We start from the raw sequence: 16786 nt of genomic DNA on the forward strand, positions 1-16786 counted from the left end.
AAATTTAATAAGATGAAAAAATGAAAGGGACAGAGTAAAAATAACTAAGATGAAACAATTAAAGGGACAGTGCAAAAATAAATAAGATGAAACAAATAAATGGACAGTGTTAAAATAAATAAATAAGAAAATAAATAAATAAAGGGACAGTGCAAAAAAAAAAAATAAGAAAAAAATAAAATAAAGGGACAGTGTAAAATAAATAAGATAAAAAGAAATTAAGGGACACTGCAAAAATAAATAAATAAGAAAAAAAATTTAATAAGATGAAAAAAATGAAAGGGACAGAGTAAAAATAACTAAGGTGAAACAATTAAAGGGACAGTGCAAAAAAAAATAAGATGAAACAAATAAATGGACAGTGTTAAAATAAATAAATAAGAAAATAAATAAATAAAGGGACAGTGCAAAAAAAAAAATAAGAAAAAAATAAAATAAAGGGACAGTGTAAAATAAATAAGATAAAAAAAAATTAAGGGACACTGCAAAAATAAATAAATAAGAAAAAAAATTTAATAAGATGAAAAAAATGAAAGGGACAGAGTAAAAATAACTAAGATGAAACAATTAAAGGGACAGTGCAAAAATAAATAAGATGAAACAAATAAATGGACAGTGTTAAAATAAATAAATAAGAAAATAAATAAATAAAGGGACAGTGCAAAAAAAAATAAAAATAAGAAAAAAATAAAATAAAGGGACAGTGTAAAATAAATAAGATAAAAAGAAATTAAGGGACACTGCAAAAATAAATAAATAAGAAAAAAAATTTAATAAGATGAAAAAAATGAAAGGGACAGAGTAAAAATAACTAAGATGAAACAATTAAAGGGACAGTGCAAAAATAAATAAGATGAAACAAATAAATGGACAGTGTTAAAATAAATAAATAAGAAAATAAAAATAAAGGGACAGTGCAAAAATATAAAAAATAAATAAATAAAGGGACAGTGTAAAATAAATAAGATAAAAAAAAATGAAAGGGACAGTGTAAAAATAACTAAAATGAAACAATTAAAGGGACAGTGTAAAGAAATAAATAAATAAGAAAAAAATGAAAGGGGCAGTGCAAAAATAAATAAATAAGAAAAACATTTAAATAAGATGAAAAAATAAAGGGACAGTGTAAAAATGAATTAATAAGATGAAAAAATGAAAGGGAAAGTGTAAAATAAATAAATAAGATAAGAAACACAAAGGGATAGTGCAAAAATAAATAAATAAGAAAAAAAAATTTAAGGGACAGCGTAAAATAAATAAGATACAAAAAATGAAAGGGACACTGCAAAAAAAATAAAAAAAAAATAAATAAGATGAGCAAAAAATGAAAGGGACAGTGTAAAAATAAATAAATAAGAAAAAAAATGAAAGGGACAGTGCAAAAATAAATAAATAAGAAAAACATTTAAATAAGATGAAAAAATGAAAGGGACAGTGTAAAAATAACTAAGATGAAACAATTAAAGGGACAGTGTAAAAATAAATAAATAAGATAAGAAAAACAAAGGGATAGTGCAAATATAAATAAATAAGAAAAAAATGAAAAGGGACAGTGTAAAATAAATAAGATAAAAAAATGAAAGGGACACTGCAAAAATAAATAAATAAGAAAAAAAATTAAATAAGATGAAAAATGAAAGGGACAGTGTAAAAATAACTAAGATGAAACAATTAAAGGGACAGTGTAGAAATAAATAAATAAGAAAAAAAATGAAAGGGACAGTGCAAAAATAAATAATTGAGAAAAACATTTAAATAAGATGAAAAAATGAAAGGGACAGTGTAAAAATGAATTAATAAGATGAAAAAATGAAAGGGAAAGTGTAAAATAAATAAATAATATAAGAAAAACAAAGGGATAGTGCAAAAAAAAATAAGAAAAAAAATGAAAGGGACAGTGTAAAATAAATAAGATACAAAAAAATTAAAGGGACACTGCAAAAATAAATAAATAAGAAAAAATGTTAAATAAGATAAAATAAGAAAATATAAAAAGGACAGTGTAAAAATGAATTAATAAGATAAAAAAATGAAAAAGACAGTGTAAAATAAATAAGATTAAAAAAATGAAAGGGACAGTGCAAAAATAAATAAATAAGATAAAAAAATTTAAAGGGACAGTGTAAAAATAAAAAAATTAAGATTAAAAAATTTAAAGGGACAGTGTTAAAATAAATAAATATCTAAAAACAATTAAAGGGATGGTGTAAAAATAAATAAACAAGATAAAAGAAAAATGAAAGCACCCCCCCCCCCCCATCCCTCCTTTGCTTTTAAAGGTAGAGGAGAGCTTTGGAGACCCCAGCTCTCTCCATAAAGAGTACCTGTCATGTCTTATTTATTTTATAAGGGGTGTTTTCATGTAATAGGAGTAAAAGTGATTTAAAAAAAAGGGACAGTGTAAAATAAATAAATGAGAAAAAAATTAAAGGGACAGTGTAAAATAAATAAGAAAATGTAAAAAAAATATAAAGTGCCCCCATCCCAGGTAGAGGAGAGATTTGAGGTCTTATAGACCCTAGATATCTCCATAAAGGGGACCTGTCATCCCTTATTTCTATTACAAGGGATGTTTATATTTCTTGCAATGGGAATTAAAGTGATAATAAAAGTTTAAGAGACAGTGTAGGAATAAAAAAAAAAAATTTAAAGCGCCCCCTCCTTTGCTTTTAAAAAAGAATAAAAAAATTAAAGGGACAATGTGAAAACAAATAATAAAAAATATTTTTTTTAAAGCGCCCCCATTCCATCGCGCTCACACACAGAAGCTAACGCATGTGTAAATTACGTACGTATATGTAAACGGCGTTCACACCGCACATGTGAAGTATCGCCACAAACTTGGAAGCGAGAGCAATAATTCTAGTGCTAGACCTCCTCTGTAACTCTAAACTGGTAACCTGTAAAAAAAAAAAAAAAAAATGTAAAGCGTCGCCTATGGAGATTTTTAAGCACTGTCGTTTTGTTTTGCCCATTCCACGAGCGTTCGCAATTTTAAAGCGTGATGTGTTAGGTGTCTATTTACTCAGCGTAACATCATCTTTTTTATATTTAGTTTGTTTTTTTGGGTTTTTTTTTTTTTAAATGGCTCGGCGTAGCATCATCTTTTATATTTTACCTCCAAAAAAATATTTATTGTGTTTTTTTGCATTAAATTAATTAAATAATTTAAGATTAAATAAAATGAATTAAAACGGTTTGTTTGTTTTTTTCCAAAAAAATTGCTCGGCATAACATCATCTTTTATATTTTACCTTCAAAAAAATATTTATTGTGTTTTTTTTGCATTAAATTTATTTAATAATTTAAGATTAAATTAAATTATTTAAACGGTTTGTTTTTTTGTTTTTTGTTTTTAAAATGGCTCGGCGTAGCATCATCTTTTATATTTTACCTCCAAAAAAATATTTATTGTGTTTTTTTGCATTAAATTAATTAAATAATTTAAGATTAAATAAAATGAATTTAAAACGGTTTGTTTGTTTTTTTCCAAAAAAATTGCTCGGCATAACATCATCTTTTATATTTTACCTTCAAAAAAATATTTATTGTGTTGTTTTTTTTGCATTAAATGAATTAAATAATTTAAAATGAAATGAAATGAATTAAACAGTTTGTTTTTTTTTCCAAAAAAATTGCGTTTGAAAAACAGCTGCGCAAAAAAAAAAAAGGTGACATAAAATATTGCAACGATCACCATTTTATTCTCTAGGGTTTCTGCTAAAATATATTTTTTTTAATTTTAAAAAATGTTTGGGGGTTCTAAGTAATTTTTTTTTTTAACAAAAAAAAAATATATTTTTTTTTTTACTTGTAACCAAAACGTGCCAGGAGAGGTTGGGGTCTTCAAGTGGACTTACGGAAGACGTATGGCGCAGCATAGTGGGGAAGAAGGAAGGTTCTATGTACATGTATGTTCTGTAGACATGTATCAGAGATGAGGAGAAGTCCAGATAAAGAAGAGTCTCCGGGCGGGAGAACCTTCCGGATCTCCATAGATTGTTCAGTAACTTATGAAGATTTCTTCATTCGCGGAGCTCAGGGCGTCTCGTGTAGTGATGGACGAACTTCCGACGGGACGTTTCGCGAACGCGAAACGCGAACGGACACAAACGTTCGCGAAAACGACCGTTCGCCGCGGGCTCCATTGACTTCAATGGGAGGCGAATTTCGCAAACCTTTAGGTCGAATTTGCGGCCACGGGGTAATTATTAGGGGGTAGCACGTAGTCCCACCACCTGGACAATAGCATAATACATGTATGAGGTGAATTTGGGATCGATAACTACAAGCATTTTTTTTTTATTTGGGAAATTGTTCTGACAATTCAGGACTATGGAGCTAATGAAGGCAATGGAGGAGAGGGAAGGTCAGGGACCAGGGTAGGCAAACAAGAGGGTGCAGGAGATACAGAGCACTGACAGCAGCACCGTAATACAGAGCACTGACATCAGCACCGTGACATACAGCGCTGACAGCAGCTCCGTGACATACAGCGCTGACAGCAGCTCCGTGACATACAGCGCTGACAGCAGCTCCGTGACATACAGCGCTGACAGCAGCTCCGTGACATACAGCGCTGACAGCAGCTCCGTGACATACAGCGCTGACAGCAGCACCGTGACATACAGCGCTGACAGCAGCTCCGTGACATACAGCGCTGACAGCAGCTCCGTGACATACAGCGCTGACAGCAGCTCCGTGACATACAGCGCTGACAGCAGCTCCGTGACATACAGCGCTGACAGCAGCTCCGTGACATACAGCGCTGACAGCAGCACCGTAAGCAGCCCCAGGAGGAAGTCAGCACAGCACAGGGATGGTGTGATCCCCTCATAATAAGAACCCCCAGGAGGAAGTCAGCACAGCACAGGGATGGTGGGAGCCCCTCATAATAAGAACACCCAGGAGGAAGTCAGCACAGCACAGGGATGGTGGGAACCCCTCATAATAAGCAGCCACAGTAGAAATATGACACCGCTCAACCTCTTCAAAGAGGAGGGTAGGGGCATATAGTACGGTGTGCTTTTTTGGGTCAGGGAAGTGAGCCAAATGAATTAAGAAGGTCTGTGTGCTTGATTCCAAAAATAGTTTATAGACATATACATGGTCTACTGGTCACATGTGTTGAATTCCTCCGAGATCCATGCCTCATTCATTTTTAGAAATGTGAGGTAGTTAACACTGTCGTGAGCTAGGCGAGTACGCTTATCGGTCACAATCCCCCCTGCTGCGCTGAACGTCCTTTCGGACAGGACACTGGATGAGGGGCAAGCCAACAGTTCGATTGCAAATTGGGCAAGCTCTGGCCAGAGGTCAAGCCTGCCCACCCAGTAGTCTAGGGGTTCATCACTCCTCAGAGCGTCCACATCGGCCGTTAACCCAATGTAGTCGGACACCTGACGGTCTAGGCGTTCCCTGATGCTGGATCCGGATGACACCTGTCGATGGGTCGGCTGAAAGAATGACCTCATATCCGAAGTCACCAACACATCTTCAAACCGGCCTCTTCTTGCAGGCGCTGTTGGATTGGTACCCGCAAATCCTTCTCTGGGAGTGGGAATTGCTCCTCTGCCAGCGCACGCAAAAGCAGAATGCAGCATTTCTCGAAGCAAGGCCTGGAAGTGCTGCATTCTGACAGCCCTCTGCGACGGCGGTAACATTTCCGCCATTTTGTGTTTGTACCGGGGGTCTAAGTACGTTGCCACCCAGTACTGGTCCTTGACCCTCATGCTTTTTATACGGGGGTCCCTATTAAAACACTGGAGCATGAAGGCCCCCATTTGCACTCAAGCGGAAGGTATGTGGTGGTGGTGGTGTTGTTGGTGGTAGTGTCTTTGGGGGTGCACATAGCAGAGAGTGAAGAAGAGGGTGCAGATCGAGAGGATGAGGAGGGTGCAGAAGAATAAGGCTGAGTGAGCCACTCAACCAAGTCTGGTGCGTCCTTTAAAGTAATTGAACGCACCTTCTGCAACTTCCCACTTTGGCTCAAGGCTGTTGCTCCTGCCCTACCCCTACCACCCGTGCGGAAGGGCCTGCCTCTTCCTCTGCCTGTCATTTTTTAAATCACCCTGTGACAAAACTCTTAGTCCCTATACCGCTGAAGGACTGCTGCAGTATAGGGCAGCGGTCAGCAGTAGTGCACGTCAACCCTATGTATTGTGGACCGATAGCGGTCCTTACAGAACAGCAGACTGTAACGCACTCAGGCCTATGTACCGTAGCACCCTATACCAAGTTACCAGTCCTTATAAGAACTTTTGTGGACCAAGCAGGTTGTGTGTTAGTGATTAGCAGACTGTACGTCAGTCCCTATACCAATGAAGGACTGCTGCAGTATAGGGCAGCGGTCAGCAGTAGTGCACGGCAACCCTATGTATTGTGGACCGATAGCGGTCCTTACAGAACAGCAGACTGTACTGCACTCAGGCCTATGTACCGTAGCACCCTATACCAAGTTACCAGTCCTTATAAAAACTTTTGTGGACCAAGCAGGTTGTGTGTTAGTGTTTAGCAGACTGTGCGTCAGTCCCTATACCGCTGAAGGACTGCTGCAGTATAGGGCAGCGGTCAGCAGTAGTGCACGGCAACCCTATGTATTGTGGACCGATAGCGGTCCTTACAGAACAGCAGACTGTAACGCACTCAGGCCTATGTACCGTAGCACCCTATACCAAGTTACCAGTCCTTATAAGAACTTTTGTGGACCAAGCAGGTTGTGTGTTAGTGTTTAGCAGACTGTACGTCAGTCCCTATACCAATGAAGGACTGCTGCAGTATAGGGCAGCGGTCAGCAGTAGTGCACGGCAACCCTATGTATTGTGGACCGATAGCGGTCCTTACAGAACAGCAGACTGTACTGCACTCAGGCCTATGTACCGTAGCACCCTATACCAAGTTACCAGTCCTTATAAAAACTTTTGTGGACCAAGCAGGTTGTGTGTTAGTGTTTAGCAGACTGTGCGTCAGTCCCTATACCGCTGAAGGACTGCTGCAGTATAGGGCAGCGGTCAGCAGTAGTGCACGGCAACCCTATGTATTGTGGACCGATAGCGGTCCTTACAGAACAGCAGACTGTAACGCACTCAGGCCTATGTACCGTAGCACCCTATACCAAGTTACCAGTCCTTATAAGAACTTTTGTGGACCAAGCAGGTTGTGTGTTAGTGATTAGCAGACTGTGCGTCAGTCCCTATACCGCTGAAGGACTGCTGCAGTATAGGGCAGCGGTCAGCAGTAGTGCACGGCAACCCTATGTATTGTGGACCGATAGCGGTCCTTACAGAACAGCAGACTGTAACGCACTCAGGCCTATGTACCGTAGCACCCTATACCAAGTTACCAGTCCTTATAAGAACTTTTGTGGACCAAGCAGGTTGTGTGTTAGTGATTAGCAGACTGTGCGTCAGTCCCTATACCGCTGAAGGACTGCTGCAGTATAGGGCAGCGGTCAGCAGTAGTGCACGGCAACCCTATGTATTGTGGACCGATAGCGGTCCTTACAGAACAGCAGACTGTAACGCACTCAGGCCTATGTACCGTAGCACCCTATACCAAGTTACCAGTCCTTATAAGAACTTTTGTGGACCAAGCAGGTTGTGTGTTAGTGATTAGCAGACTGTACGTCAGTCCCTATACCAATGAAGGACTGCTGCAGTATAGGGCAGCGGTCAGCAGTAGTGCACGGCAACCCTATGTATTGTGGACCGATAGCGGTCCTTACAGAACAGCAGACTGTAACGCACTCAGGCCTATGTACCGTAGCACCCTATACCAAGTTACCAGTCCTTATAAGAACTTTTGTGGACCAAGCAGGTTGTGTGTTAGTGATTAGCAGACTGTACGTCAGTCCCTATACCAATGAAGGACTGCTGCAGTATAGGGCAGCGGTCAGCAGTAGTGCACGGCAACCCTATGTATTGTGGACCGATAGCGGTCCTTACAGAACAGCAGACTGTACTGCACTCAGGCCTATGTACCGTAGCACCCTATACCAAGTTACCAGTCCTTATAAAAACTTTTGTGGACCAAGCAGGTTGTGTGTTAGTGTTTAGCAGACTGTGCGTCAGTCCCTATACCGCTGAAGGACTGCTGCAGTATAGGGCAGCGGTCAGCAGTAGTGCACGGCAACCCTATGTATTGTGGACCGATAGCGGTCCTTACAGAACAGCAGACTGTAACGCACTCAGGCCTATGTACCGTAGCACCCTATACCAAGTTACCAGTCCTTATAAGAACTTTTGTGGACCAAGCAGGTTGTGTGTTAGTGATTAGCAGACTGTACGTCAGTCCCTATACCAATGAAGGACTGCTGCAGTATAGGGCAGCGGTCAGCAGTAGTGCACGGCAACCCTATGTATTGTGGACCGATAGCGGTCCTTACAGAACAGCAGACTGTACTGCACTCAGGCCTATGTACCGTAGCACCCTATACCAAGTTACCAGTCCTTATAAGAACTTTTGTGGACCAAGCAGGTTGTGTGTTAGTGATTAGCAGACTGTACGTCAGTCCCTATACCAATGAAGGACTGCTGCAGTATAGGGCAGCGGTCAGCAGTAGTGCACGGCAACCCTATGTATTGTGGACCGATAGCGGTCCTTACAGAACAGCAGACTGTACTGCACTCAGGCCTATGTACCGTAGCACCCTATACCAAGTTACCAGTCCTTATAAGAACTTTTGTGGACCAAGCAGGTTGTGTATTAGTGTTTAGCAGACTGTGCGTCAGTCCCTATACCGCTGAAGGACTGCTGCAGTATAGGGCAGCGGTCAGCAGTAGTGCACGGCAACCCTATGTATTGTGGACCGATAGCAGTCCTTACAGAACAGCAGACTGTACTGCACTCAGGCCTATGTACCGTAGCACCCTATACCAAGTTACCAGTCCTTATAAGAACTTTTGTGGACCAAGCAGGTTGTGTGTTAGTGTTTAGCAGACTGTGCGTCAGTCCCTATACCGCTGAAGGACTGCTGCAGTATAGGGCAGCGGTCAGCAGTAGTGCACGTCAACCCTATGTATTGTGGACCGATAGCGGTCCTTACAGAACAGCAGACTGTAACGCACTCAGGCCTATGTACCGTAGCACCCTATACCAAGTTACCAGTCCTTATAAGAACTTTTGTGGACCAAGCAGGTTGTGTATTAGTGTTTAGCAGACTGTGCGTCAGTCCCTATACCGCTGAAGGACTGCTGCAGTATAGGGCAGCGGTCAGCAGTAGTGCACGGCAACCCTATGTATTGTGGACCGATAGCGGTCCTTACAGAACAGCAGACTGTACCGCACCCAAGCCTATGTACCGTAGCACCCTAGACAGACCAAGTTACCAGTCCTGATAAAGAGCTTTGTGGAACAAGTGAGTTGTGAATGATTAGCAGACTGCAGCAGAAGGGCAGCAGTCAAGTATAATATTCTTTCTATATTTGGAAGAAAGAATATTATACGTGTACAAGCCTATTACCGTACCACTGATACCAGTCCTGAAAAGAACCTTTGTGGAACTAATAGTAACAGCAAGTCTTTAAAATTATCCTCACTGCCTGACACACTGCTTCCTGCCTGTCCCTATACAAATTGGCAAAAAAGAGTAGGCTGGAACGATTAGCTGGAACAGCTCTTTTGTGGACCTGATAGTAACAGCTAATGATGATGATGATGATGATGATGAAGAAAGACTAATCTGGCTGAGCTGTCCCTAAAATAGCAGCATACAGCGCTCTGTCCCTTTATCTAAACTGACAAAAGAAACTCAGGCTGCTGACCTAACACCTATACCAGTCCTGAAAAGAACTTTTGTGTACCAAATAGCTAGCGTTTTCTCTGTCCCTACTCCACACAGGATCCTTTCCCTACAGTGACAGAAGAAAGAATGTAAAATGGCCACCGGATCGGGTGTATTTATAGGTTAGGGGGAATGTCCAAGTGTCCATGAGCTGTCATGTCTCAATTGGTTGTCCTGTAACACATGATAAACGTGTCACGAAAGGTTAAAGTTCTTGTATACATTAAACACGTAAGTCCGCCGGGGCGAACGACGGAAAAAGGCGTTCGAACCCGCGGACGGCGAAAGTCGGAAATTCGCCGCGAAACGACCGCCGGGCGAAACGTTCGTCCATCACTAGTCTCGTGTACTTTAGCTGCTCCCGTTGTTCTAGTCGGGTCAATTTTTACCCGGAGATCCCAGAGCTCGGCCAGACTATCAGGTGACCCACGTGCCCGCCGGGCCCGCTGCCATCTCTTCCATGGGGTGGAATATATTTAACTCTTCTTGTGCCTTTTCTTGCGACGGTTCCGACGTTGGCCCCTCTGGGTGGTTCCTCCAAGGCCCAGAACATTGAAAGCTGAAGGTGAAAGGCGGCATGTAGAGCGCCAAACCACCAATCCAAGAAAACTCGAATCGTTCATCAAATATATTGGAAAAAATAAATATAAAGAACCAACAGGTTTCGAGGGTCTGAACGCTCCTTCGTCAGGCCTGGGGTTTCTGTTCTTATGTTATATATTTTTGTAATGTATTAGAATTATCAAAGTGAATATGTAAGACGTTCACATACATACATACATACATACATACATACATACATACGTACATACATACATACATACATACATACGTACGTACATACGTACATACATACGTACATACATACGTACATACATACATACGTACATACATACGTACATACATACATACATACATACATACAGCTTCTAAATGGAACTGTCAGCAAAGAGTTTTTTTGATGCCCGAAACGCGTTGGTTGTTTTTTTCCCCATTTATTTGAGGAATGACTAAGGCTCCCTTGGACACATTGAGGTTTGGTGTTATTCCTATTTCTCTCTGTGGTTTTGGATCCTGGGAAACCCCAGTTGGGGTGACCCCCGTCTGAAGAGAGCAGCCTCACTGGGGCAATGGAGCCTTAGAAAATGGTTTGACATCCCACAATATCGCACCTCTGATTATCGGTTGTCCGATTCAGTGCAATGAAAGCCTTCAGTATATTGGTGTCATGGGTCCACTTGGAGCCAATGTAATGGTGTCATGTGACCACTTAGAGACAATGTAATGGTGTCATGGGTCCACTTGGAGCCAATGTAATGGTGTCATGGGTCCACTTGGAGCCAATGTAATGGTGTCATGTGACCACTTAGAGACAATGTAATGGTGTCATGGGACCATAGAGCCAATGTAATGGTGTCATGTGACCACTTAGAGCCAATGTAATGGTGTTATGGGACCATAGAGCCAATGTAATGGTGTCATGGGACCATAGAGCCAATGTAATGGTGTCATGGGACCACTTGGAGCCAATGCAATGGTGTCATGGGACCATAGAGCCAATGTAATGGTGTCATGTGACCACTTAAAGCCAATGTAATGGTGTCATGGGACCACTTAGAGCCAATGTAATGGTGTCATGGGACCATAGAGCCAATGTAATGGTGTCATGGGACCACTTAGAGCCAATGTAATGGTGTCATGGGACCATAGAGCCAATGTAATGGTGTCATGGGACCACTTAGAGCCAATGTAATGGTGTCATGGGACCATAGAGCCAATGTAATGGTGTCATGGGACCACTTGGAGCCAATGTAATGGTGTCATGGGACCACTTAGAGCCAATGTAATGGTGTCATGTGACCACTTAAAGCCAATGTAATGGTGTCATGGGACCACTTAGAGCCAATGTAATGGTGTCATGGGACCATAGAGCCAATGTAATGGTGTCATGGGACCACTTGGAGCCAATGTAATGGTATCATGGGACCACTTGGAGCCAATGTAATGGTGTCATGGGACCATAGAGCCAATGTAATGGTGTCATGGGACCACTTGGAGCCAATGTAATGGTGTCATGGGACCACTTAGAGCCAATGTAATGGTGTCATGTGACCACTTAAAGCCAATGTAATGGTGTCATGGGACCATAGAGCCAATGTAATGGTGTCATGGGACCACTTGGAGCCAATGTAATGGTATCATGGGACCACTTAGAGCCTATGTAATGGTGTCATGGGACCATAGAGCCAATGTAATGGTGTCATGTGACCACTTAGAGCCATTGTAATGGTGTCATGTGACCACTTAGAGCCATTGTAATGGTGTCAAGGGACCATAGAGCCAATGTAATGGTATCATGGGACCACTTAGAGCCAATGTAATGGTGTCATGTGACCACTTAGAGCCAATGTAATTGTGTCATGTGACCACTTAGAGCCAATGTAATGGTGTCATGGGACCATAGAGCCAATGTAATGGTGTCATGTGACCACTTAGAGCCAATGTAATGGTGTCATGGGGCAACTTAGAGCCAATGCAATGAAAGGCATCAGTGTATTGGTGTCATGTGATCACTTAGAGCCAATGGAATGAAAGGCTGTACCAGCCATGGCCATGCCATTTAAAGTGTTGGGGGAGGTTAGTGGCCTTCGTAAGACTGGAGTAAACCATATAAGGTGTTGCAGGGGTGGAGTGTTATTTATCCATCCTGACTGTACCACATGTGGGGGTTTGGGACATTAGGAACTCCTCACGAATCTAGGCTGAACCACTATGGATGCCGGGGAGGCCGATTCCATGGTATCGCGGTCCGCACTCAGGACAGCTTTCTTAGACATGATATCCAGTAGTTGGGAAATAAGAGATGAATGATTGATCTGAAGGGAGGGTGTAAGGAGGCGTGAAGATTAAACGGGTCATTGGAGGACACACAACGTAGGAGGACGGTGAGGAGTATCCAGTGACAGACGATGGAGCCCAGAGAGAACATACATTAGATTTGGAGGAATCTCTTCTTGTGTGCGAAATGTAGACAATTATCCACCTGGAGCCAAGGACGGCCCTGACAACATTTACATCCTGAAGGACTACTACTCCCAGCATTCTCCCCACAGGGATTGGGCTAGAACTATTATTCATCCGAATTCTATCTTGGAAAGTTGGCACTTCTTTTCACTGTTTCACCGGCTGGCAGGTGGGTTATCGGCAATGTTCCTTGTGGTGACCATAAGAGGGTTCTTTGGCTTCCTGGCTGTGCAAGAGACATTCCATTCAATAGTTTTCTATTCCCGTGTTGGATTAAAGGTTTCTTCTGTAAGGATTTCGTTTAGATGTAGTTGTCAGTTCTGACCCAACCATGTGTCTTCCTTCAATGCCAACATTGGTAGAGTGAAGCCAACAGGTCAGTCCATGAGTGGTCAATGGGGTGTGGGTTGTGGTGCTGTCATGGTGGAGGACCATGGTTAGACTGGTCTTCCAGTATGAGGACACCACAGTGCAAGCCGAGTCAACAGGTGGTGCTGTCATGGTGGAGGACCATGGTTAGACTGGTCTTCCAGTATTAGGACACCACAGTGCAAGCCGAGTCAACAGGTGGTGCTGCCATGGTGGAGGACCATTGTTGTATTGGTCTTCCAGTATGAAGACAACACAGTGGAAGCCACTGAATCAATAAGTGGTGCTGTCGTGGTTGATGACCATTGTTGGCTTGGTCTTCCAGTATGAACACACTACAGTGGAAGCCAAAAAGTCAACAGGTGGTGCTGTCATGGTGAAGGACGATTGTTGGATTGGTCTTTCAGTATGATGACACCACAGTGCAAGCCCAGTCAATAGGTGGTGCTGTCATGGTAAAGGACGATTGTTGGATTGGTCTTCCAGTTTGATGACACCTCAGGGGAAGCCAACGAGTCAACAGGTGGTGCTGTCATGGTGGAGGACCATTGTTGGATTGGTCTTCCAGTATAAAGACACCACAGAGGAAGCCAAAGTGTCAACAGGTGGTGCTGTCATTGTGGAGGACCATTGTTGGCTTGAAGACAGCAAAGTGAAAGCCAACGAGTCAACAAGTGGTGCTGTCATGGTGGAGGACCATTGTTGGATTGGTCTTCCAGTATGAAGACACCACAGAGAAAGCCAAAGAGTCAACAAGTGGTGCTGTCATGGTGGAGGACCATTGTTGGATTGGTCTTCCAGTATGAAGACACCACAGAGAAAGCCAAAGAGTCAACAAGTGGTGCTGTCATGGTGGAGGACCATTGTTGGATTGGTCTTCCAGTATAAAGACACCACAGAGGAAGCCAAAGAGTCAACAGGTGGTGCTGTCATGGTGGAGGACCATTGTTGGCTTGGTCTTCTAAAATGAAGACAGCACAGTGGAAGCCAACGAGTCAACAGGTGGTGCTGTCATGGTGGAGGACCATTGTTGGATTGGTCTTCCAGTATGAAGACACCACAGAGAAAGCCAAAGAGTCAACAGGTGGTGCTGTCATGGTGGAGGACCATTGTTGGATTGGTCTTCCAGTATAAAGACACCACAGAGGAAGCCAAAGAGTCAACAGGTGGTGCTGTCATGGTGGAAGACCATTGTTGGCTTGGTCTCCAAAATGAAGACAGCACAGTGGAAGCCAACGACTCAACAGGTGGTGCTGTCATGGTGGAGGACCATTTTTGGATTGGTCTTCCAGTATGGAGACACCACAGAGAAAGCCAAAGAGTCAACAAGTGGTGCTGTCACGGTGGAGGACCATTGTTGGATTGGTCTTCCAGTATGAAGACACCACAGAGAAAGCCAAAGAGTCAACAGGTGGTGCTGTCATGGTGGAGGACCATTGTTGGCTTGGTCTTCCAAAATGAAGACAGCACAGTGGAAGTCAACAAGTGGTGCTGTCATGGTGGAGGACCATTGTTGGACTGATCTTCCAGTATGAAGACACCACAGTGGAAGCCAATGAGTCAACAGGGGGTGCTGTCATGGTGGAGGGCCATTGTTGGCTTGGTCTTTCAGTATGAAGATACCACATTGGAAGCCAACAGGTGGTGCTAGCGTTCCAAGGAAGATTCAATCCCAGCCATTGATCTGATACAATGTAGCGGAGTGATCAATAACTGATTCCGATCCGAAGTAATCCGGTCACTTCAAATTTCCAAACTTAAAATTTTTTTTTTTTCGATTTGATGTTTTTTTTTTTTCTCCTGTGGTGAGTTCATTAGAGATCAGAGTTCATTACTGATGATTTCTTATTTATTACTCGCTTGAGATAAAACCGAAGCGTATCGAAGATAATAAACCGTCAATAAACCGTCATCGATTTTTGTTTCTGTTTATTAAACAGAAATCATATGAGCGGAATGTTGATCTACGCAGGAGGGAAACCATTGCTCAGAAATCCGTCACTGGAATTAATCAAATATTTTCCAGCTTTAATTAAAAAAAAAATAATTAAATTTGACCTTCCCTGACATCACCGGGTCTGAAATGGAAATTATTATTATTATTTTTTTTTTAAATCTCATTTGATGAGGGTGAAAGGGAAACCAGGAAAGGAAAAATGTATGAAAGTTAAACTTTTAAATATTTTTTTCCCCCTAAAAAAGTAAAAATACATTTCTTTTAATAGGTTTCTCTGATTTTTTGCTGTTTAAAAAAAAAAAAAAATGTCTCCTGCAGCAGAAAGCAGTACCAACAGGACTAAATCCCTGAATAAATCACCTGGGATCCGCACAATTTTAAAACAATTTAAAAAGAAATGTACAAACAACAAAAAAAAAAAAAAAAATACTCGAAACTCAAAAAATAAATAAATAAATAAATAAACAAATTTCAAAACTCTCAGAACTTTACATTGCGCTTAACCTATGAAAAATTTTTTTTTTTTTATTAACCATTTTAGGTGCCACAGAGGCCAAATGTATGAAAGTCAAACTTCAGCTTTAAATATTTTTTTTTGTTCCTCTTAACTAAAAATACATTTCTTTTAATAGATTTCTCAGATTTTTTGCTGTGTTTAAAAAAAAAAAATGTCTCCTGCAGCAGAAAGCAGTACCAACAGGACTAAATCCCTGAATAAATCACCTGGGATCCGCACAATTTTAAAACAATTTAAAAAGAAATGTAAAAACAACAAAAAAATAACAAAAAATACTCGAAACTCAAAAAAATTTTTAAATAAAAATCTTAAACAAATTTCAAAACTCTCAGAGCTTCTTTACATTGCACTTAACCTATGAAAAACTTTTTTTTTTTATAAACCATTTTAGGTGCAACAGAGGCCAAATGTATGAAAGTCAAACTTCAGCTTTAAATATTTTTTTTTGTTCTCCTTAACTAAAAATACATTTATTTTAATAAGTTTCTGAGATTTTTTGCTGTTTAAAAAAAAAAAAAATCTCCTGCAGCACAAAGCAGTACCAACAGGACTAAAACCCTGAATAAATCACGTGGGATCTGCACAATTTTAAAACAATAAAAAAAAAGAAATACAAATTAAAAACAATAAAAAAAATAACAAAATTATTTGAAACTCAAAAAAAAAAAATTAAAACATAAATAAATAAATTTAAAATGTCAAAACTCTCAGAGCTTTAGATTGCGCTTAACCTATAAAAACGTTTTTTTTTAATAAACCATTTTAGGTGCAACAGAGGCCCGCAACAATTTACAATTTTCAATAAGAAAAAAATTATAATTATGCAAAATATAAAAACGAAAAAACAATAAAAGATTTGTTCTAACTGGAAAAGTGTAAAAATAAATAAATAAATAAAAACATGAATCAAAACACTGATTATGGGGGTTATATACCCTGAGGTATGCTAATATAAATTAAAATGTTTTCTTTAAAAATGACATTATCATTGATAAGGGCAAAAGAGGAAACAGGAAAGGGAAAAATATATAAAGGTTAAACTTTAGCTTTCATTTTTTTTTTCTTTTTTTTGTTCCCCTTGAGTATCGAGCACACATTAACATTAATATTAATACTACAATAAACATTTTTTTGTAGT

This window comes from Lithobates pipiens, unplaced genomic scaffold, assembly GCF_037356315.1.
Source record: "Lithobates pipiens isolate NorthernLeopardFrog02 unplaced genomic scaffold, aLitPip1_a1.2 Scaffold_30, whole genome shotgun sequence".
Classification (NCBI taxonomy): domain Eukaryota; kingdom Metazoa; phylum Chordata; class Amphibia; order Anura; family Ranidae; genus Lithobates; species Lithobates pipiens.